Source organism: Canis lupus, chromosome 12 (assembly GCF_011100685.1).
Source record: "Canis lupus familiaris isolate Mischka breed German Shepherd chromosome 12, alternate assembly UU_Cfam_GSD_1.0, whole genome shotgun sequence".
Taxonomy (NCBI): Eukaryota; Metazoa; Chordata; class Mammalia; order Carnivora; family Canidae; genus Canis; species Canis lupus.
The window spans coordinates 63,179,389-63,202,564 of NC_049233.1; positions in this window are offsets into that span (position 1 = coordinate 63,179,389).

Sequence of the window (23,176 nt, forward strand, 5' to 3'; positions counted from 1 at the left end):
AGGATTGGACAACCCACTAAAATTTTCTACTCCTCATATTAAACCTTGAGCCACAGTGCTAATCCTGCTGTGATGTTGCTCTCTTTGCCAGAAGTATTTCTCTTGCATTTGTGTCAGTTATCAGGGATATCCATTCCATATATATATATGTATATCCCATATGTATCCCATATATATGTATATATATATAATCGTTATATATATATAATTGGATATATATGGGATATATATATATATAATTGGATATATACACATATATGGGATATATAAAATTGGATATATATCGGATATATATATATATAATTGGATATATATATGGGATATCATTCCATATATATATAATTGTTATATATATAATTATATATATAATTGTTTCAATTGTTACATTGATATTTCTGGCATCGTTCCAATTATCACTCACAGGAAATAGTGTACTTCTCATGCATACGGAAGTGCAACTTGGGAAATGGAAAAACAGTCATTTTCTGGATAAAATGCAAATATTGGGTCAAAAGATTGCCCAGTGTTGCCTTAAATAATAACAATATATAAGCTTTTCTTCAAGAAGATAGTCGCTTACCAACCAGATATGCACATGTATGCCAACTACGTTCATGTCAACAAGGAACAGAATCCCATTCACTGAGCCAGAGCACGTGACCTGTGGATGAAGCTTTCGTGGTGTGGCTTGAATAGAAAAACATTGTGGGCCTTTGGGTCACCCCAGGCATCAGGCAGGCACGAGGCCTCCCGATCTCCCAAACCTGCCTGTCAACAGTCTCGACACCAGGTGACAGTATTTTGTTTCAGCAGAATGTGTTTCATGGCACAGAGCCGTTTAGGATGGCAAAGTTCTGGACTGGGGTGGTGGGAATGTTTGTACAACACTGTGAATGTGCTCAGTGGCACTTTAAAAATGGTTCAAAGGGGCCCCTGGTGGCTCAGTGGTTGAGCATCTCCCTTCTGCTCAGGTTGTGATTCTGGGGTCCTGGAATTGAGTCCCACATCAGGCTCCCCACAGGGAGCCCACTTCTCTTGCCTCTCTCTCTGTCTCTCATGAATAAATAAAATCTGTAAAAGAACAAAAATTAAAATTAAATAAAAATGGTTAAAGGAAAAAAAAAAGTCTGTCCCATGTACAAGGGACAGACTTAAAACAATGTAATTATAAAAAGATATAAAATATGTTGTCTTGTTCTCAAACATTATCTCAGAGTATTAGGATTTTGATGGCCACTTCAGGAGAAGGTCTTTCATGTAATAATAAAGTGGTATGTACCACAGTCCAGGCACCATGCTAGGAGTGGAAATTCAGTTATGAATATGACAAACATGTTCATGTTCTCATGGAGCCTAGATTTCAGAGGGGAGACTAACCCAGTATGACCTACAGGGTGAAGTGCTGTGGGAGCACCGAGGTCACTGAACTCAGTCTTGGGGGAAATAGGCAAGGGTTCTCAAGGTGATAATCCCTAAGCTGCCATCAGAAGAATGAGTAGGAATTAACTGGGTACAAACAGGAGGCCAGGGGTGAGGTGGGAGGGGCAGTTGAAGGACATTGAATGGCGTGTCTTATGGATATGAAGAGAACTGAGGGAGAGAGAAGGTATCTGAGGGAAGGAGTGTGAGAGTTCAGAATGCTGAAGCACCTAGAACGATATGGGGAATTCAGAGAGATGACCCTGGAGAGGAAAATGAGTGAAATCATGCAAGTCTCCTACACTCACTGTTGGTAGAGAACTAGGAGAGTTGCGCACTGGTTTTAGAGTAAATAAGAGTTTGTGAGTCAGATCATGTCATGGATGCAATAAAAATGGTAAGAGGCAGGATAGGCCTTGCTGCAGTGACAAAGAGCTCCCAGAAATTCAGTGGCTTTGAGATCAGGAAGTTTATTCCTTTCTCCCTTTGCAGGACTGAGTGGTTTCAGGTCAGCAGCTAGGACTAAGAAAGGGGGAAGGCTGGGCTCTCCTCCTCCCAGAGACCCAGGCTGATTGGCCCCATGCTGTTATTGACACATGGCTTCCCGTGTCACCACCGAGTAAGCTGGAAGGAGGAATGGAGATGGTGAGTGGGTGGCTTTTATGGGCCAGGCCCGAAAGTAGCACACAGTGCTTCCTCCCACATTCCATTTGTCAGAACCCAGACACATGGCTACGCTAACTACAAGGAAGCTGGAAAATAAAGCCCAGCGCTCAGCCAGGAAGAAGAGGATTTGGGGGGAGCAGCTGGCAAGCTCTGCCACGGTCATGGAAGGAAGGGCTGGTTGATTGAATCCGAATGGTTGCTCAGACCTCCCCTCAAAGCCCTTTGTCTGCTTGCCTCCGATGATCTCACGGCCCTCATCTTCCTCCTGTTTCTAACTCCTCACCCAGAGGAGGATTATTGATTTCAGCCCTAGTCCCTGGTCTCCATAACTACAATTGATACTTCCATCCATTTCCTCACACAGAGGCTGTTTGCGTGCCCAGCTCAGCCAGCGTTAAGCAGAGGCCAACGCTGCTGGTCAGTTGGAGCAACCAGAAAGGCCAGTTGGTAAATCAGTAGGTGGCACTCTGTGTCAGCAAGACACCAGTTCCAGAGCAACACACGCATAATCAGTGCAAGAATGTAGTCATGCTCAGAAGAACACAACATTGGCTCACTTGACCTATTTCCTCAAGACTCAACTTTCAAAGAGAGTAACCACACCCAGACTGACCAGCAGATTGTTAAAAACTGGGATGTCAACATGCTCTGAACTGAGTGCCAACAAAAATATTTCCTTTGTGTGGATGCTTTCTTCATGCCGCACTCAGGAAGGGTAAAGAAGTTCGACCTGTCTGGGTTGGAAAGCACCGTGGAGTGCTCTCCTTGGGCTCCTCTTGGGAGTTATAGGAAGAAACGTGTGTGTTGTTTTAATGGGAGTCGGAGCCACCACTTTCAGGACCTCTGATTAGGCCTGCTCGCTATTAGGAAATCTCCATCAAAGGCCTCATTGTTTGGTTATTGCTTTCTTCCACTTGTGTCACCCTGGTAAGATATCCTTTCACTCAGTAGTGGCTTCTGGGTCAGTTTTCGTAACACGCAAAGGTGTGGGTGAAAGTGGGAAGATAGAGATCTGCGGATCCCTTCCCTCATTGGGAGTTTAAAATTGACGTTCAGCAGGGATGAGAAGGGATGGAGAACTTGTTGAGGAAATTTTTATTTGTTTGTGTCCCTTGGGTCTGTCTCCCTTTCATCCAAGTATTTGAAAATCATGTATCTGTGTTCGGGATTCATAGAGCCTTCTGCTGGCATAATAAGTAAAACAGATGCTACCCAGAAAAAGAAAGTCTATGTGTTAGGCTTTTTATTTCTCTCTTCATTTAGGATACAAGCCTCATGGAAATGCAAGGTAAAGATTTGATTTTCCTTAGAGCCAATTTAGATATGATAGCGCATGACAGATTAGTATTTTGATGTTATCTAGAAACTTCACATAGTTGTGATTCGCCATCTAATTCTAAGCTGAATATAAAATTCAGCTAATTAGATGAACATAATCATTCTTTCATTAGTAATGTTCATTTCTTATTGTTAGTTTTTTTGTGTGTGTTTAGCCTTTCTCCAAAATATCCTTTTTGAGAAGCCCCCTTTCAATCACATCCACTTTACCCAGATTGTTTCTTTATACTTTACACGGGTATCCCAGGTGTGGCTAGGCCCCTGGATTAGAACAGGCCAGGTCATTCATGTTGGGGTAACAGCAGATTAAATCAACACAAGTGTGTTTCTCCTTCATGTTCCGTGTCCAGTGTGGATCAGCTGGGGGGCTCTGTTCATGTGTATATACACAGAGACCCAATCCAGACTTATGGAGGTTCCATCCTAATACGTGTTCCTCGATCCTCATATTAGGGTAAACAGAACATGGTGAAATACACTGGCTTTTAAAGCTTCTGGCCGGAAGGGGTGGGCTACTGCTGTTCATATTTTATTGGCCAAATGATCACAACCAACTGCCTTTCAATAAGAAGTGAAAGATAAGTTAAATGAACAAACACTACTTTCTATTTGAATGTCTTACACCAGAAAGCACTTTGTTGGACATCCCAGGGAGGGAGGAGAAGTAGGTTAATAATTTTCTCATTTTACACCTAAGGAAACCAAGCCTTAGAGAAATCAAATAATTTTTTTTTAATTTTTATTTATTTATGATAGTCACACACAGAGAGAGAGAGAGAGAGGCAGAGACACAGGCAGAGGGAGAAGCAGGCTCCATGCACCGGGAGCCCGACGTGGGATTCGATCCCGGGTCTCCAGGATCGCGCCCTGGGCCAAAGGCAGGCGCCAAACCGCTGCGCCACCCAGGGATCCCGAAATCAAATAATTTAAGGTCAGTTGTCATCCCTTTAGAGTATCATAGCTGCCAGGCTTAAAAAAAATTATTTACAATTTTTCAACATCATAGTTATGGTGTTTGGGTTACCAAGTGCCAATGCTGTTGGTACTAGCCTGGTGCTCAGGGTAATAGATACCAAACAACATCTCTCATCAGCAAGCGAGAGAGCTCCCACTCTAAAGTCTCACTTCTCAGCTAATTCTAGGAGTCACAGGGGATATTTACCACGTGCCAATAAATATGGCCAGCCAGGGGTCATGTGGTCCTCTGTCCTTGCCCTGATTCCCTGGCAAGAATGCCTTGATGCCTGTGTTGCAGGAACTTATGCCCCTTCCAGAGGGTTAATGGTGCCTGTGACATGGGTTGAGACCTCAGAGGAGTTCTTTCCTTTCACCTAGGAAGCCAGTGCCCACAGTGTGACCAGCTCTTTTAGTTTTTATTCACTCTTTGTTTCAGCTCTTTCCCTTGCAGACTCACACATGAGCCTTTAGTCACTCTGAGACCCATGTTAACCGATAGGTACGTAGGATCTTGCATGCCCTTATGTCAGATGTAAGGGCCTCAATTCTATTCTTTCATGAACATAAACTTTTCCAGGAGGCCCTTCAGTCACTCATGCAGACAGACACCTGGCGAGCCCACCTAACCCATCTTCCAGACATGCCCATGCTTGTTTGAGTGTCACCTCAAACGGACCTATTTGCTAGAATATTTTTGGAGAGGCACAGACTTGCTGCCCCATGATATGGTAAAAAGCATTACTGGTTAGTGTATTGGATTTAAGCATATCAGTATTTCATGATGTGTACAAAGAATACCATGCATCTCAGGTGCTCTACCTCCTACACTGGGAGAGAGAAATAAACACTCAACTCCAAGGCTCAAACCTACATTCTAGTCTCAGGTCTGTCCTGTTCGAGTGGCATCGGGAAAGTGGCTTAGCCCCTCTGAGCCCTTGTGCCATTCATAAGATGAAGGACGTAGTATGGATGGATTTCTAAGGACTTTTTCAACTACCAAAGTTTGCGATTTGTGGAGACAAGATTTATTATTTGTGATTATAGTCAACAGGTGGCAGCAAAAACCCAATCTTGAGTGTGTTAAGAAAAAAAGGACTAGCTGCCTTTGATTTATCTTCAAAATTTCAGAGAATGTTTAGTTAATTATGTTCATTTTAAACATGATGAGCAAAGGAAACCTCCACACTTAAAGACGTCGTGGAAGGAAGAAAATATGTACAATATATGTTGTAAAGTGAATTGAAAAGTAGGGCCTTTAAAATGGAAATGTTTTGTAAACAATCGAATTTAGTACTTTTCTTCCATTTTAAATGTGGCTGTGGCTAAGGTCTGAGGATACTCAACTGCTATCTAAAGTGATACTCAGAATGGGTCTTTTACATCTTTATCTCTAATTTAGATATGGAGGGATGGACTAACAGCTTCAGTAGTGGTTTTTTTTTTTTTTTTTTTTTGCATGTTGCATGTAAGTTTGGCATCTTTGTATTAAGTGTGTTGGAGAAAAGTTTGTATCACAACATACAGTATCATCATGTTTTACATTTTATCATAGCTCAACTCTCATTAAAATAAATTCCAAAGAGCTCTTAAAAATGTAAAACATTATTTGTTTATTAAATTTTGCTGATTTTAACAGTTCAAAGTTAATGGGCTGTTTATGAAACTTTGACATTTTTACTATCCATAAGCTTTATTGCAATCAAAGAGAACACTGATTTTAAAAATACATACGGATAATTTATTAAAATGTCAGTGCAAATGTTATTAGTGTTATTTGATTCATCTCATTTAATATAGTAAATGATAATATATGGACTTGGTAAAATGCTATGGAAGAGACTTGAAGATCGCTGTTTTGCAGGAAGTCTCCTAAAAGACTTTACAATTTTAATAATGTGAATATTTAGATATATATTACCCTTTGGAAATTAAAGACAGGATATGCAAACTATAATCTTGAGCTCTTCCTGAATTACAGACTTGTACATTCAACTGCCTACTTGACATCTCTACTTAGACCTTGTGTGGACAAAAGGAGAACTTTATGTAAACATGTAACTAAGTGACTTACTTACTTAGGTCCCCTGATCGAGAGATTCACTTACATTATTTATTAGCAGTGTTTGAATCTTTATAAAATTTTTTAAACCGACCATCATGAAGTCATCACAGAGTAATCAATAGAGGAAGACGAAGGAAGATATGAGGTACGACTCTTGTTGGTTGATTAGGAATACATGATTCTTATAAAATTCTAAAAAAATACTCCTAAACTTTTACTGAAGTTCGTCCTTCTGAGATGAATCCCAAATTCCTGTTTTACTGCTGAAGAAATTTAATGGTAAAATGACTTCACATTTGTTTTTAGGATTTACTAGCACTTACTTTGATCCATATGCCATAACACTCAAAATACAGAGAGGATACAACCGATGGTCTGTAGCTGCACTGCCCAATGACTTACCGACTAGCTACATGTGGCTACTTAAGTGTAAATTAAATATAATGAAAGCTCAGGTCCTTGGTCATACCGGTCACATTTTAAGTGGTTAGTAGCCACATCAGGCTAGTGGCTACCAGGTTGGTCAGCACAGATACAATACCTTTCCATCGTCATGAAAAGTTCTACTGGATAGTACTGGTCCAGGATGTGGGACATTATGACCCTCCATGTGTTCGGGTGTCATCTTTCCTGTATATAAGGGCCCAGCTTTTACGACTGGCTTTGGACTTGCTCTCCTTAACTGATGATTTCTCTTTGTGTAGCAAAGTTTGATGTTAACTATCATTCGGCTGGAGTAGACCGCAAGAAATAAAATACCATGATATCTTTGAGAGAAAATGTCTCTTGATGAAATCGTTTGGTAAGGTAACTTTGTGTTACCTAACACAGAAGAATTCTTTTTCTTCTCTAGAGAAGGAGTTTTTTATTCTCTCTTCTAGCTATTACTGGACAGTTGTGCCACCAGATAGGAAAGTTAGGCAGATTAATAACTTTAATAGTTTACCTATTAATAGATTACCCTTTGATGTAATTCATCTTGGACTGTCTTGGCTGCCTGTGTATATAAGAAGTGTAGGCACAGGACATCTACTCACAGTAGACTCTGTCATACCTGGTTCCAGATCACTGAGTGAAACTTGTCAACGTGACTATTCTACTTTAGAATAGTTGTAGTATGTTAGCCAACTAGCTATTTATTCTCCTTTAGGGCCTCAAGTTGTGGAAGCATGTTTAAATTGAAGTGTTTTTCCCTACTGAAAATATTATATACTACATTATACAATTAAAAATAAAATATGATATACGCCATTATGAAATAGATTACATTATTTTGTGTTGGCATGACATTCTAGAATACTTAAGGACACCATTGTCCTTGTTTTATAGGCAAAAATAACTCCAAGAGAAGCTTTCTGTAAAGATAAATACATCTTTGCCGGATGGCAAAATAGTTCTAATATTTCAGATGCAGTGTATATGTGAGCACACTCAGGATCTTTGTATTGATATTGTGCATTTTTTTTTCATGACACGTAACCATGGCTGGTTTTATTTATAATTTGCTTGAAATGTTTGATTAAAGAATGAAAAAAAATTCCAAAATTTCTCAGAAATCACGTCTTAGTACCCTGTATCCTGGATCAGGAGTCAAGAAACCTGAGTTGTCTCTGGGACAAATTCACTGTGTCCTTGAGCTGGAGTTTTATAAAATCAGGTAACCTTGCCTAGGCACCATGATGTCCATTCTCCTTTGTTTGGGAAAGCAGGAGGGGTTTTAGAAACCTTGCTGGGCATATAGAATTCTGAAGGAATATCAAAGCACACCTCCTGTGTGTATTTTTTTTAATAATAATAAACTCATCAAAAACAGTCACTACCTAACAGAGTGTTATCTCCATGTGCGAGAGATAGATACCAAAGAGCTTTAGTGATCTATCATAAAAGAGGAAAGAAATCTAAACACCTAGACCCCTTCTCACTCTAACAGTCAATTCTGATTCATGCCTGGCTTCGTGTCAGCCCCAAAGGGGATAGTCATGTATGGCCATGCTAGGTGTACAATGGCCAATATGCACAACCATAAAGGATTATAACAACCATAAAAGGTCTCGATTAAGGCATTTTAGTTACACAGAGGCCTCAGGCACTCCAGGAAGTGATGGGAGAGTAAGGAAGAATGTTCTTTCCTTAAAGCTAGTGCCTACACTTCTTTGAGGTCACTAAAGTGGGGCATAGATGGCTGAAAGATAGGGTAAACACTTTCTCTCTCTGGGATGTTCCTGGATATACATTGAAAACTCACTTGCTGAGACTTTAAGCCCCTGGAAGTCTGGGTATACCTGCTCTGACACTCCAGGGGTATAGATTCGCTTTAATGCCCCAGGGATATAGAGCCGAGTTATAGCAAAGTGTCAGGAAATATCAATGATTTCTACAACACTACAGTAGTCCTCTCTTACCCAAGGGTTTCTCTTCCTGTATTTTCAGTTTCCCACCATCAACCAGCAGATGATCCTCCCTCTGACCCATCCTCAGAAGTTCAGTAGTCGCCTAACACTACATCACAATGCCTACGTCGGTCGTTCACGTAGGTACTTTATCATCTCACATCATCACAAGAAGTGTGAGTAGAGTACAACAAGATATTCTGAGAGAAAGAGAGAGACCATATTCACATGGTTTTTATTACTCTGTATTGCTAGACTTGTTCTATTTTATTATTATTATTTTTGTTAATTCTTTACTGTGCTTATTTTATGAATTAGACTTTATTATAGTTGTGGATGTATAAGAAAAAGCATAGTATACATAGAGCTCTGTACCATCCCTGGTTTCAGGCATCCACTGGGGGGTCTTGGAACATATCCCCTGTGGATGGAGGAGGGGACCGCTGTATATTCAGCTATGCTGATATCTGTATCACTTTAAACTTTAAGCTATTGGGAAATAGTGTGCAAGTATACCAAAATTTCTGGCTGTGAGACAGATCCTTCCTTAGAACTTAACTGACCAAAAGCAAGGGGTACCTGAGAGAAGACTGGCAGGTTATCTGAGAAATAGATTACTTGTTGCATTTGCATTTTGTTGCAAGGGGTCTTCAAAGTTTGAGGGCATGGGGATAGGGGACCTGGGTTTGCCCTCTGGCTCTGCCTCTCAGTTCTTCATTAGCTCATTCATAAAATAAAGAGTTTGGGTGAGAATAGTTCCACGGTCTCTTCCAGGCTTCAGATATAACTCCTTTTTATCTTATTCAAATTTATGGAAAGAATATGTCATAAAAGAACATTTTTAGATTAATACTAGTCCATAAAGACTGACATATATTTCTCAATCAGAATTTTCATGCTTGAAGAGATCTTTAATCTCTAACATTAGTATATTAAATTGCTCCCTCCTTATCCCTACTTTTTTAAAAGAATTAAACTTTTAATTTTTGAATAGTTTGAGTTTTACAGAAAAGTTGCAAAGACAGTAGAGAGTGCTCTCATATACCTTGCACACAGTTTCCCTATTGTTAACATCTCACATTACTATGGTACTTTTGTCATAACAAATGAGGCAATTTTGGGATCCCTGGGTGGCGCAGCGGTTTAGCGCCTGCCTTTGATCCAGGGCGCGATCCTGGAGACCCGGGATCGAATCCCACGTCAGGCTCCCGGTGCATGGAGCCTGCTTCTCTCTCTGCCTGTGTCTCTGCCTCTCTCTCTCTGTGTCTATCATGAATAAATAAATAAAATCTTAAAAAAAAAAAAAAACAAATGAGGCAATTTTAATATATTGACATTAATTAGTCCGTGTTCATACTTTATTCAGATTGCCTTCATTTTTGCCTAATGTCTTTTTTCTGTTCCAGGAAGGATCTTGTTCAGAATACTACATTATGTTTAGTGGTCACGTCTCCTTAGGCAAATCTTGATTGTCACGGTTTCTTAGACTTTCCTTGTTGTTAATGATTTTGGCAATTTTGTGGAGTACTGGTGAGGTATTTGCAGAATGTCCCTCAACGAGAATTTGTCTGATGTTTTTTCTCATAATTAGGCTGCAACTAAGGGTTTTGGAGAGAAACATCATGGAGTAAAGTGCCTGTCTCAGCACGTTATCCCAAGGGTACATGCTCTTGGCAAGACTTATCACAGTTGCTGTTACCCTTGATCATCTGGGTGGGGTAGTGTTTGTTCGATGTCCACAGTGTAAAATTACAATTTTCCCCTTTTCCATTATTTACTCTTTGGAAGAAAATAATTTTGGGAAGCCCACACACGAGAGATGGGAAGATTTAACTCATTTTCAAGTCACCATAAATTGAAGTTTAGAGTGAAATCTCCTCAGTGTTTAGCCACAGTTCTGAGACCATTAGATATGCCTAGCAGCAAACAATCTTGCAAGTTCTTACTAACCTGGAACAAAACAGCTTGGCGGGGGTGGAGGGGGTGAGGGAGGCAGAGGAAAGGAGGGCTCTAACTTATCCTTCTAATAGTCTTCCTTCTCCTGAGGAAAATTGTACTAACTCATGAGAGCTGCAAAACAATACGATTCCTTGCCTTTCTGTCCCCCAAGGTCAGGCAAAATTAATCTCTTACTTTAAAGGTGGAGGAAAACAGCTTCCTTTTAAAAATTGCTTTAGCAAAGGATTGGGGAGATCTAGGTCAAGAGCATTTTTCTCAATTCTAGCTATGTGAATCTTAATGTTTACATTAAACAGCTTCTGTGCTTCAGCACCCCCTGAAACTCCCTTTTATCTCTACCCCTTGAGGAGCAACAGATTCCTAAAATGGAATGTTCGTGCCCAAACAAAACATTTTCAGCCTAATATCTTATCTCTTTTTTCAAATATGTGTTTTTATAATAAAAAATTAAAACAATCCAGATGTATATAAAATATAAAAGTAGAAGTTCTCCCTGGCTCTGCGTATAGTAGAATTTACTCCATTATTAAATATTAGATTCTTTTTGGCTTTTAATAACAATCCCTATTTTGTTTTATTAAACATATTTACTATAACATAGTATACAGAAATTAGGAGAGGGAAAGAATTTGTTTAAAATCTTTGGCTTGGCTTGTTCGTTTGTTATTTCTTTAAACAAATAATTATTGAATGCCAATCATGTGCTAGGTGCTAGCACATATGTGGAAGTATAAATGATGCAAAAGCAAATTGTCCTTAAAGGATTATGGTCAAGAGAGGAGGGCAGATTTCCATAGACAACAAAGAAATAAACAAATGTCTTCATGCAAGCACATTTGTCACCTATAGAACTTTGAAAACCTACTTTTTGTTTTGTTAATAAGACTTTGCCCTACTCAGAACACATTTATTAATTTGTTTACTGATTTGGAACAAAACTAAAAGCTCTTCAGCTAATTTTTAAAGTGAGTGAGAACAGATCCTTTTCAACTACGTAAGACACTACCACTATTTTTTTGAAAGTGCATGTGGTAATTCTGGTTTTGTTTTTTTAAGGTGATGATAAAAGATGTTTTCCACTGATCATGTCCTGAAGGGAGGATACTGAATCTAATATCCTAATCTTTTCAAGCATATCGGGTGTACTACACTTAAAACCTTTGATGATGAGAGGACTTCTGCGGACTAAGTTTGGTGCCTAGACTAATCTAATGTCTCCTTATCTAGACTGATATAAGAAAATGTATCCTGGCCAACAATCACTCATTCACTAAACATGAGTTAATTTTATTGTAAATGATCTATCATTAAATTAGCTTTGAAGTGTTGTATCAGAAAATTCTAAAACAGACACAAAACATTCCATAGAATTCATGTCCATTTACTTAAAGAACATTTCCATATATATAAAAACTATTTCATGATGGTAGTCTTTGGTACATAGAATTTATACTAGCTTTTACTTTATGTTTCATTAATATTTTTTCATGTCTACCTATCACACTATTTTCATGGTTGCATAATATTCACTGCATTGATATATTATTTAATTAGCCTCTCGTTGGAAATTTAGATTCTTTCCAGGTTGGGATATCATATTGTATGTTGCTCTAAGTATATCTCTTTATTTGGAGAGACTTTCCAATAATATCTCCTCTTGAATTATTTCCTTAAGACATGTTTCTGAAAATAGGATATTGTATTGTCTACTATTTGATATACATTGTCAGATTGTTCTCCAAAAGAAATGCTACCTATTCACAAAGCTTAGAACAATAAGTGGATAAAATTCTTTCTGAAGCCCTGCCAGTACTCTAATGGTGAAATTCCATCAGTGCTAGGCAATAAAACTCAGATTTATTTCACATTTTACTGGTAAATCTTGGACTTACTTGGAAATCTTTTTTGACTGATGTAAGACACATGGCATCAATCCATAGATCATGCCCCTAATGCCGGACTATGTTTGCAAAGAGCAAAAACTCAATGTAGGCCACCTAAGAACCTCCACTGACACTAGCCTTCTTATCTCCTTATCTTCTTTCTCTTTCCTTTTTCCTTTCTTTCTTTTCTTCCTTTTTTCTCTTTCTCTTCTTCCCTTCCTCACTCCCTCCCTCTGTCTCTCTGTTTCTGTTTCTTTCTCTTTCTTTCAAATTTGATTCCCTGGGTATATATCCAAAGGAAATAATATCACTAAGTCTAAGAGATATCTGCACCTCCATGTTCATTGCGGCGTTATTCATAATAGCCAAGACAGAGAACAAACCTAAGAGTCCACTGATGGATGAATGAATGGATTTTTTAAAAATGTGGCATATATATACACACAATAGAACACTAGTCAGCCATAAAAAGGAAGGAAGTCTGCCATTTGTGACAACATATGTGAGCTTTGAAGGTTTTATGCTAATGTAAAATAAAACAGAGAAAGACAAATACTGTATGATCTCACTTACATGTAGAATCTAAAAAAAATCAAACAAACAAAACAAACCAAACTCATAGAAAGAGATCAAATCTATAGTTACCAGATGCAAGGTGGGGACAGGCATTGGAAAAACGTGATTGGAAGGTATAAATTTGTAATTAGAAGATAAATAAGTACTAGTAATGTTATGTTCAACATGATCACTATAGTTAACACTCTATACAGTATATTTGAAAGTTGCTAAAAGTTCTCATCATAAGAAAAACTTTTTTTTTTTGATAGAGAATGTGAGTGTTCTTGAGCACAAATACGTGGGGGGGAGGATGTTGTGGGGGAGGGGGAGAGGGAGAAGAAGAGAGAATCTTAAACAGCCTCCTGCCTAGTGCAGAGCCAGACTCAGGGCTCAATCTCACAATTCTGAGATTATGACCTGAGTTGGTATCAAGAGTTGATTGCTTAACTGAATGAGCTACCCAGGTCCCCCAGAAAACATTTTTCTAATTTTTAATTTTAATTTTTGTCTTTGTATCTATGTGAGATGACAGATGTTAACTAACCTTATTACAGAAATTGCAAAATATGTAAATCAGGTCATTATGCTGTAGATCTGAAACTTATACAATACTGTGTGTCAACTATATCTCAATAAAACTGAGAAAAAAGATAAATAAATTCGGCTCTAAACTGCTGAAACTGTAACAGGACCAACACAGGTGAAAACAGAATAGTGAGCACCAAAGTCATACTAACTCAAAGGAATTTGACTCGTATCTGTGATTTTTTTTTTTCTACAGGGAAGAAGAGAGAATGATGCCATCTTCCAGCTCTGGAAGCTTTGCCTAATGAGAAGAGTAAATGGCCCTCTTATGGGGGGAATCTCCCACATGACCTCCCTCCCCCTCAGTGAACACATGTATGGTCATTGATGACATTCAGAAAGAGACACAAACTAACACAAAGGGAAAAGAGTTCTAGGATATATTGTGAGCAAAACAAATTGCCCCGTAAAATATAAACAATATGAGCTCAGATCTCTCAGGACATTCCATTGCTACTAAAATACAAGAAGTCTCCCTTTCCAGAGGTAGTTTTCCACAAAGAGCTCTAAAGTGAGTCCTGCTAGGTCTCGCAGTCTGAACTTTAACAATTATGTGAAATCAAGGACAAAGAAGGGGTTATCGATAATAATAATTTATCAACGGGAGTGTGTTCTCTACCTTTCAATGTGTCTTGAACCCTTCAAATGGCCCCATTGTCTCCATAGGTGGAGCTGGCCAGGCAACCCCCCTGGAATCTTTGTTGCCTTCCTTGAAAAACATTTAAAACAAACAAGCCCCTTTCTCTTCCCACAGACAGTACAAGCAATATTAATGGTTATCTACCTGGGATAAGCACAACAGTCTCATTTTTCCTGACTTGAAAGGGTCATCTGTACTGTCAAGCCCAATTAACTTGTCTTACTCTCGTACAAAGAAGGAAGGTTACCGAAAGGCCACATCTTGCCCTATATCTTGGCTGCTCTGGTACAATGGCTTGATCAAAGGCCATCAAAGCATCAAGCCAATAAAGGCAGACCCTGCTTTTTTTGGCTACTGGCATAATGCCACACATGGAAGCCTGTGGGTTCTTACTGAAAGGCTCAGACGCCAAGACAGGATTTTATACATACACGGCCTCCTCCCAATTTTATAACAGGGTTATAAATAATTGTGCTATATTTTAAATGTGTACAGTTAATAAATTAATGCTTTTAATACAAACACAATGCAATGTAATTGGGCTTTTCATAAGATAATTATAGGATTTATAAAAAATATTTCAAGGGCACTCTAGGTGGGGTGCCTGTAAGGGGACAGAAGCTTACATTTGAATGATGAACATCTCTGTCAATCAATGACTTCTTTAGGGAAAGAACCAAAGTCCACATTTGAAGCTCTGGGTAAATGGGAAATGTCAGTCAATTACAAGTCAATGGCTCCTCTGGCACCTCCAAAATGGGTCCAAAAATGCATATTTGAAGCAGGTCATAAAGCTCAACTTCCTTGTGTGGTCCACAGAGCCCATGGCATGCTACAAATCCACTGGACATTCAAATATCTGTTGGTATATTTAGTTCTGTATCATAGATTCTAATGCTAGAAGGAAGTAAACAAAAAAAGTCATTTATTTTTTCTCCTGTTTTTAGGAAAGCTTGACTCTAAGTCACCCTAGATGTTTAGCTACATATATGCATGCCATTGTGATTCATTTTGATGTCTATAAATTTGCATTTTTGAAGCAAAATTAAATGGGACTGGGATTATTTGATCTGGAGAAAAGGGGAATTTGGCAGAGTTTCCAGATGTCCCATATGGATGGGGTTTGCTGGCAATTCTGTCTTTAAAAGAACTCATGCACACCCACACATGCAGTCATTTACATGCACTTACACACAAAATGTTTGAGTCCAGATTAGACACCACAGGGCATTATTATTAGCACAAATCTTGCCAAAATACATACCACATTCTCCAGGTTTCATCCTAGCAAGGATGAACATTGATAAGAGTCTTTATGTATCTAAACATCTTCTGTATAAAGCTGAAAACCAGATTTTTTATACTAAGAATATAAAAGAATACATGGATTTAAACTAGGTTGGACCAAGAGCACACTCCAGACAAAACTGTTAAACTTCAGAACACATTGTCAAGACAATTTGTGAAGTTATATCCTCTGGTGGAATGAGGATCTTAAAAACAAAACAAGATCATTTTTTTTCTGATGTAAGTTGTTTAACCGTTATTCTGACACTGAAGAGGAAGGAATGAAGAAAAATCACTCAAGATCTCTCCAAACTTTTTTTTTTGAAATGATTTTGTTTATATAAGAGAGAGTGTGCACGAGAGAGAGAGAGAGAGAGAGAGAGAGAGAGAGAAAGAGAGAGAGAGAGAGAGAGACACACAGCACAAGCAGGGACGAGCAGAGGAAGAGGAAGAAGCAGACTCTCTGCTGAGCAGGGAGCCCAACATGGGGCTTGATCCCTGGACCCCTGGATTATGATCTGAGCCAAAGGCAGACGCCTAACTGACTGAGCCATCCAGGCGCCCACTGGTCTCTCAGAATTTTAAAATTATAATGTACAACTTAAAAATTAAATTTTAACTTCCCTAAAATCTCTCTCTCTCTCTCTCTCTCTCTCTCTCTCTCTCTTTGTTACTCCTTTCTGATGATTCTAACTCAACTGGAGAGAGCCTGAGTCAAGACTTGAATTTTGACAGTTCTTGAATTATCTCTTGTCTTTTAATGGGATCAGAGTTGGAGTTCTGTTGTCCTGAGGCATTTTGGAAGTGAAAGTTCATCAATACTTACGTAGGAGGGAAAGCCAATAAAGAAAATGAACCTGAGATTATTCCAAGCCACTTGAGCTGCAGTACCGAGATGGCAAGCGAGCACGGTAGAGCTCTGCAGAACCTTGTGCAGAAGCTCTCGGTGCTCTTGGAGTGTGAGCTGATGGTCTTTTTGAGCATGGAGAGCCCTTACTGTACATAATAAAGACAAAGAACAGATTGTTGGGTGCAGAAGCTGAGCATAAAACATATTGCCTGGGCTCTCTTTGTCTTCTTTCCTTTTCTGTCTCAAGTTAGTAGGCAGAACCACTGTTCCAGATAAGTACTGACACCAAGGCGTCCATGTCCTAACAATTTCAGCAGATACTTTTGGACAAAAGTGGGACTTACAACCTGGCTAATCAAGTGTACCTGTTGAACAAATGATTTTGGTACCAACATCTACTCCGGTAGGTAGAGTTATGGTCCTACCGAGATGTACACATCCCAATTTCTGCAACCTGTGAATATGTTCCCCTACATCTGAAGGGAAATTAAGGTTGCAGGTGGAATTAAGGTTGCTCATCTGCTGACCTTAACACAGAGAGGTTTTCAGATTATTGAATAATCAAGTGAGCCCAGTGTAATCACAAGGGACTTTATAAATGGAAGCGAGAGACAGAATAGGTTAGAGTGATGGGGTGTGAGAATGGATGAACCCACTTTGGCTGGCCCTTGAGAAAAAGGCAGAGGATCTGGAGCCAAAGAAGGTGAATGGCTTCTGGAAGCCGGAAAAGGCAAGGGAACAGAGTCTCTCCTATAATCTCCAGAAGAGAATTCTTTAACCATCTTGATTTTAGCCCAGTTGAGACCCGGGTCGGACTTCTACAGAACTGCAGAACAATGCAATTTGCATCGTTTCAAGCCACTAAGATTGTGGTAATTTGTTACTACAACCCTCTAGAGAACTAATACACCTACCCTGCAATTCCATACTACATTCCTCTCACGACATTCAGAAGTCCACTGGGGGAAGAAAACCAGACCCACGATTATTTAGTAGCCTGGACCCCCATGTCATTCATCCATAGCAATGAAGGCTCTTGGTAGATTCCATTCCTCCATCTCAAAATAGAGACACCAATCACTCTTAGAGCAAATATGCTTGTCTCTCCCAGTTCCACGACAAAAGCCCTCCTCACTGGCCCCTAAACTGGTGATTTCATTTTCCTTTTGCATCCAGAGCATGCACGATAGAAGGTTTTCACACACATGACACATGTTGCTGGAAGTACTCGGGGTCAGGCTCAAATACTTGTTAGGTGTGCTGTGACTCCAACTGTATTCCTTTATTTCTAACTCAGGATTGGGAATACATTGAGAGGTGAATTTTACGGAAATAACCATATGGAGATAAAATACAAATCACGCACAACAAAGATCGACAACCTGCATTCTAACCAGAAAGCAAATGGCAGTTTAGGCCAATGAAGCAATTGGTTTATTTTCTTACCGTTAGATATTGTGGGTGCACTTTAGGTTCATTGAAGTCATTAATATGTAACAGTGAGAACTAAAAATTATCTTTGTGGAAGGGATAGGGAGTTCATCCATCAAATTATTCTTCAGTTTCCTTTCCCATAAAATGACAGTGAAAATTCATGTGCTTTAGGGACAAGGCAAAGGTGGCAAGGATGGGAATGCTTTCGAACCATGTCCTTGGGAAATGAGATACTCTGAGATATGAATTAGGAATACTTCTATCTACCCTTTATTCCTACTACATGCTTCATAGTATTAGTCTCTTTAGGGCTTTTTGTTCACTGATAGCTAACATTTATTGTGTATTTACATAAACTACTACACTTAATCCTCCCATGTTACAGGTGGGAAAATGAAGCAAAAAGAGATGAAGGAAATTGCTCTGGACCGTGATGTTAGTAGTTGGTGAAATCAAGATTTCAATCCAGGCTTCTGGGACTTCATAGCCTTTGTCCTTAACCATGGAACTTCATCCTATCTCAAAGCATGCCCTCTAGTTGAGAAGAGGTAAGCTTAAGACCCAGTGATCTTGTGAACATACCTTCACGCGGGCAGGTCCCCTCAATCAGGAATGTTTCTAACTTTCTTCTCCACCTACCAAAACCTTCCTGAACCTTCAGAGCCCAACTCATGCCGTTTCCTTCCCAAGACCTTTTTCCTCACCTCTGCAAGCAGATCTGTGGGAATCAAGTACTCATGGTGAGATCCTTAGCAACACCCGGCCAAGGCCTTGTGCATCGTAGGCAGCTGCTGGTAGTGGAAATGCGCCTGGTCCTTGGCTCAGAAAAAATGAGACTGAATCTCTGCTTTCCCGCTTACTGGCAGTGTGGTCTGAGATTCGGTGGCCTCATCTGTACAGGAAAAGAAAAATAAGTAATATTCATCTCACAGTTCTGTTATGGAGATAAAATGAGGGGTTGTTTATAAAAGTACTTTGTAAATTAAAGCACCATTGAAAAATGAGGGGTAATAGGATTAAGTCAAATCAATTTTGTATTGCATTTCTTGAACTAGTCCTGAGATTGTTGAACGGAGTCCAACTTCAGACATGAGCACATTATCATGGACACATTATAGTGCTATTGAGGAAAGGCTGCAGGATCAGAATTGTTTACCCTGGTGAAGAGAAGACTGAAGTGAGTTTTCAAAACAAACTCCAAGTGTTTGTCTATTCAATAGACAATTGTGAGCAACTCCACAGAGTCTCTGGCCTCAAATTAGAGCAAAAAAGGGATTTGGTCCAGACATAAGGAAATGCTTCATGAACATAAAGACTGTGAAACCTACTATTAAGGGAAATTGTGGAGACAAATAACAGCCACAAATAAGTTACTTCGTGCTGCCAAATTGACCAAGGAGAAAAAGAAACATGTTTATTTTTCAAAATGTGGATGTTCTGAAGCAATTAAATATCTTCCCTCGCTAAATTGACATATTTTTGGTCTCGCTGGCACTATAAAATTAAATTCTTTCAAGGAGATTTACAATACAAGAGATGGCATCTCTTCTGGGGAAAGAAAACAAAATAAAGAAACTATTAAAAATAGAACTATTCAAGATGACATATTTGTGGACTACTCTCACCACTCATGTAAAGAGAAGCTGTCTCAGTGAAATTGAAGTCATCCCAGACATATCCATGCTCTTTCCCCCTCAGATGGCCTGTCCACCCCTCAGCAGTCACTGTCTCTACGTGAGCATCCAACACTATCATGCGTACGTTGGGGACCACGATGCCCTACTTGTCATAGCAAGTGCAAGGCAGGGTGGCCCCACATACCTATGCGAATGCTACGCGGAACAGGTGAAAACCCAAATGCCACTGCAGGCAGAGTTTCAGTCGAGCTAGACTTTGTAGGAATCCTTCAAAAGGTTGGGACCTTTCTGTGGCAACTGAATGCTGACAGCTAATGTAACCTGAATCCAGCTAGAGGTCACTGACCGTGCTCCGGGCTCTACAATAAGCTTATCGGGGCCATCTCTTGAAATAATAGTCACTTCCAGGTCTCCTTCATCTTCTTCACTCTTTGCCTTCCTCCCGCACCCCCCCCCCAACTACCAAAGCCCACCCTTCCCTCTCAGGCATGTACCCTTCAGCAAGGTTCTCTCTTTTCTTGGGCTTTTCCTGTGGCCATCACAAAGCCCTCAGTGTTCTTTATGGAAGCTTTTCCTCTAGCCTTGAGTTAAAGGCTATTCTTGTCTCAGGAAAAAAAAAAAAATCTCCTAATTTAAATGTTTTCCTCCCTCCCTCAAAAAAGGAGAGGATGTCGTTTTAAGATAAATACTAAATTAATATATATTAAGGAAAATTTCTAGACTAAGCAATGTCGTCTCTTGATTTCCTTAGGGATTCCGGGAATGGAAAGCATTTCTGCTGCTATGTGGGATCTGTCGTGCAAGACAGCGTTCCTTCGCATCTTCTGGGTAATTGACTCAAGACTAGAATTTTCCAAAAATATAGAAGCAGATTATACAACACACGCTCCCGCTGACTCTGCCATAAGGATTACCAAAATGGACTTGTGCCATCACTGCTCCAGGTTTCAGGACCCTTCAGGCACTTCTTAATCTTGAGCAATTGCACTCCACGTTCCAAGATCGACACTTATGTGGACGTAAAAATTGATCAAACTTCTGTTGCAGCAAATGTAAGTAGCTGACGGTTAAAGACCAACTTATCAGTGTGGAGTATTGCCAAACTCTTTAAGGAAACATTTTATAGGTATTCGTCATGGCTGGGGGGAACTAATTGGACTATTTGGAGTTTATTCCAGAATAGTTTTTATTTGCAGTTGTACTAGGCAGTGCTAGGCATCTCCCTGGAGTGGGGTGAGTGAGACCCAGCCCCTATGCTTATTGGTCAGGAGCTGTCCTGAGGACAGGGAAGCTGGGTTCTTCACTGTGACATATGAGGCTGGACTCATCTAGTCCCCAAACTCCTCTCCAGCTGCACTTCCATTGACTTTCCTCCTGCTTTGCTGTTCTGTAGCCACACAGGCCTCCTTTCTGTTCCGTAAACTTGTGAAGTAAACCCTTGCTCGGGGCCTTTGGCTTGACGATCCGCCAGCCAGGCACTCCCAGATCTATACTCGTGGGGCTCCCACCTCGCTTCCATCCAGGTCTGTGTTGAGATTTCTGCTCCTCAGGGAGCCTCTCCACCATCCTGTCTCAGAGTATCACTCGCCATCTCCCACCCTTGCTTTAATTTTCTTTATACTTCTAATAGATTTTGTTTTATTCACAGCTATGCCCTCAGGCCTTGCACGGTATCTGGCACATAGTTGGTGCTCAGTAAACATCACTAATGAATGAATGGATGGGTGGGTGTTCGACCTAATGGGGTGATTGGACAGATTCAGAGAGGATTACATATAGTCACTGCTAGAAGCCTCATCTTCAGTCCCTTGATGGTTCTCTTTATTCCCTCTCTCCTTAAGCCCCAAACTCCCTGCTCCCGCATTCACTCAACCTCCTGTGCTCCCCATGACGCTGTGGAACCTCCTTCTGTCCCTAGCTTTATTTGAGCAGGATGGATTTTTTCCCCTCTCTATGGGTAGAAGACTCCGCTACTTTCCAGGCTACTGCCCATTTAAAGATAATAGAAAGATTTCTTCCTAAAAGGTGTCATCAAGCATAAGCCAGGCACACCATCTTCACCAGCGTTTACAATATCCACAAATGATATATTTTGGGAATATATACAATCAGATGCAAAAGCAGTTCTCTCCTTTTTGCTAAGTCCTTATCTGAGCAAGCTTAAGCTGGAACCCAACCGTCACAACGATCTGATGATCTTCCGTGTGAGAATTTTTGAAACATCTCCAAGGCTTGAGTAAGGAAGATGAGATTCCTTCAGGACACACTCAGCTACCATGATCCCTGAGAAAGAAGGATTAGAGAACTGGCTGGCCTTTATGAAGTGGCCTGTGTAGTCCATGCACTGACCTGGAGACTTAGAACTTCATTTTGGTCTACCACAGAGTTTTCCTATTTGTTACGCATTACTTGAGAAGGCCGTCAGGATACCGGCAGCCTATGAGCCCACCTCTAGCACTTCAGACATCTCAGGAGCTCCAGAAACGTATGTACTACTTTTTGAAATGACTAAGCATATTAGTTAGTGGAAAGCCTAAGTTGTTGTAATAACGAGCCCACAAAATGCACCTCCTTAAATAAGAGAAAAGTTATTTCATACAAAGAACAGTGTCCTAAAAGGGCTGGGAAGGCAGCATGGCCCTGCAAGGTCACCCAGGAACCACTGCTCTGGGAGGTCATCCAGGAACCAGGCCTGTGGGGTATGTTCTGACCGTGTCAACATATGTATCCAAGGCAGATCCAAGGCAGCTGGTCCAATCGTTGCCAATGCTCAGCCAGAGGGAAGAGGAAAAGAAGAGATACAAAGGCTAAGCATTTTCATCTTGAAGGGAAAGACTGAAGCGCTACAAATGGCATCTTTTTTTTATTATTTAAATTCAATTTGCCAACATATAGTGTAAGACCCAGTGCTCATCTCATCATGTGCTCTCCTTAATGCCCGTCACCCAGTTACCCCACCTCACCACCTCCCCTTCTGCAACCCTTTGTTTCTCAGAGTTAGGAGTCTCTTCATGGTTTGTCTTCTTTTCTTATATCTCATTGGTGAGAATTTAGTCCCAAGGTCATACTTGCAAAGGAGGTGGGAAATAGAGCCTCTAGCCAAGAAGCATGTGTCGAGCTAAACCTGGAAGCAGTTATATTACTAAGAAGAAGAAGGAGAGGGGCACCTGGGTGGCTCAGGTCACAATCTCGGGGTCGTTGGACTGAGCTCCACTTCAGGCTCTCTGCTCAGCAGGGAGTCTGCTTCTCCCTCTCCCTCTCTCTCTGTGGTCTCTCTCGTTCTCTCTCAAATAAAATCTTCAAAAAAAGAAGAAGAAGGGGAGAATCATTCCTGGAGGTTGGCTGGGAGTCCTTCACCATACTAGATTATTAATTGGTTGAATCTAGGCCCGAGGAGTAAGTCCTCTGGGTGATGGGATGGACATTTGCATGTTTTTGCCTGACTAGAACCTTTTGAACAACTTTCCTGAGTTCGGAGGATTTCCCACTTTATGACCCCGGCTGCCCCCTA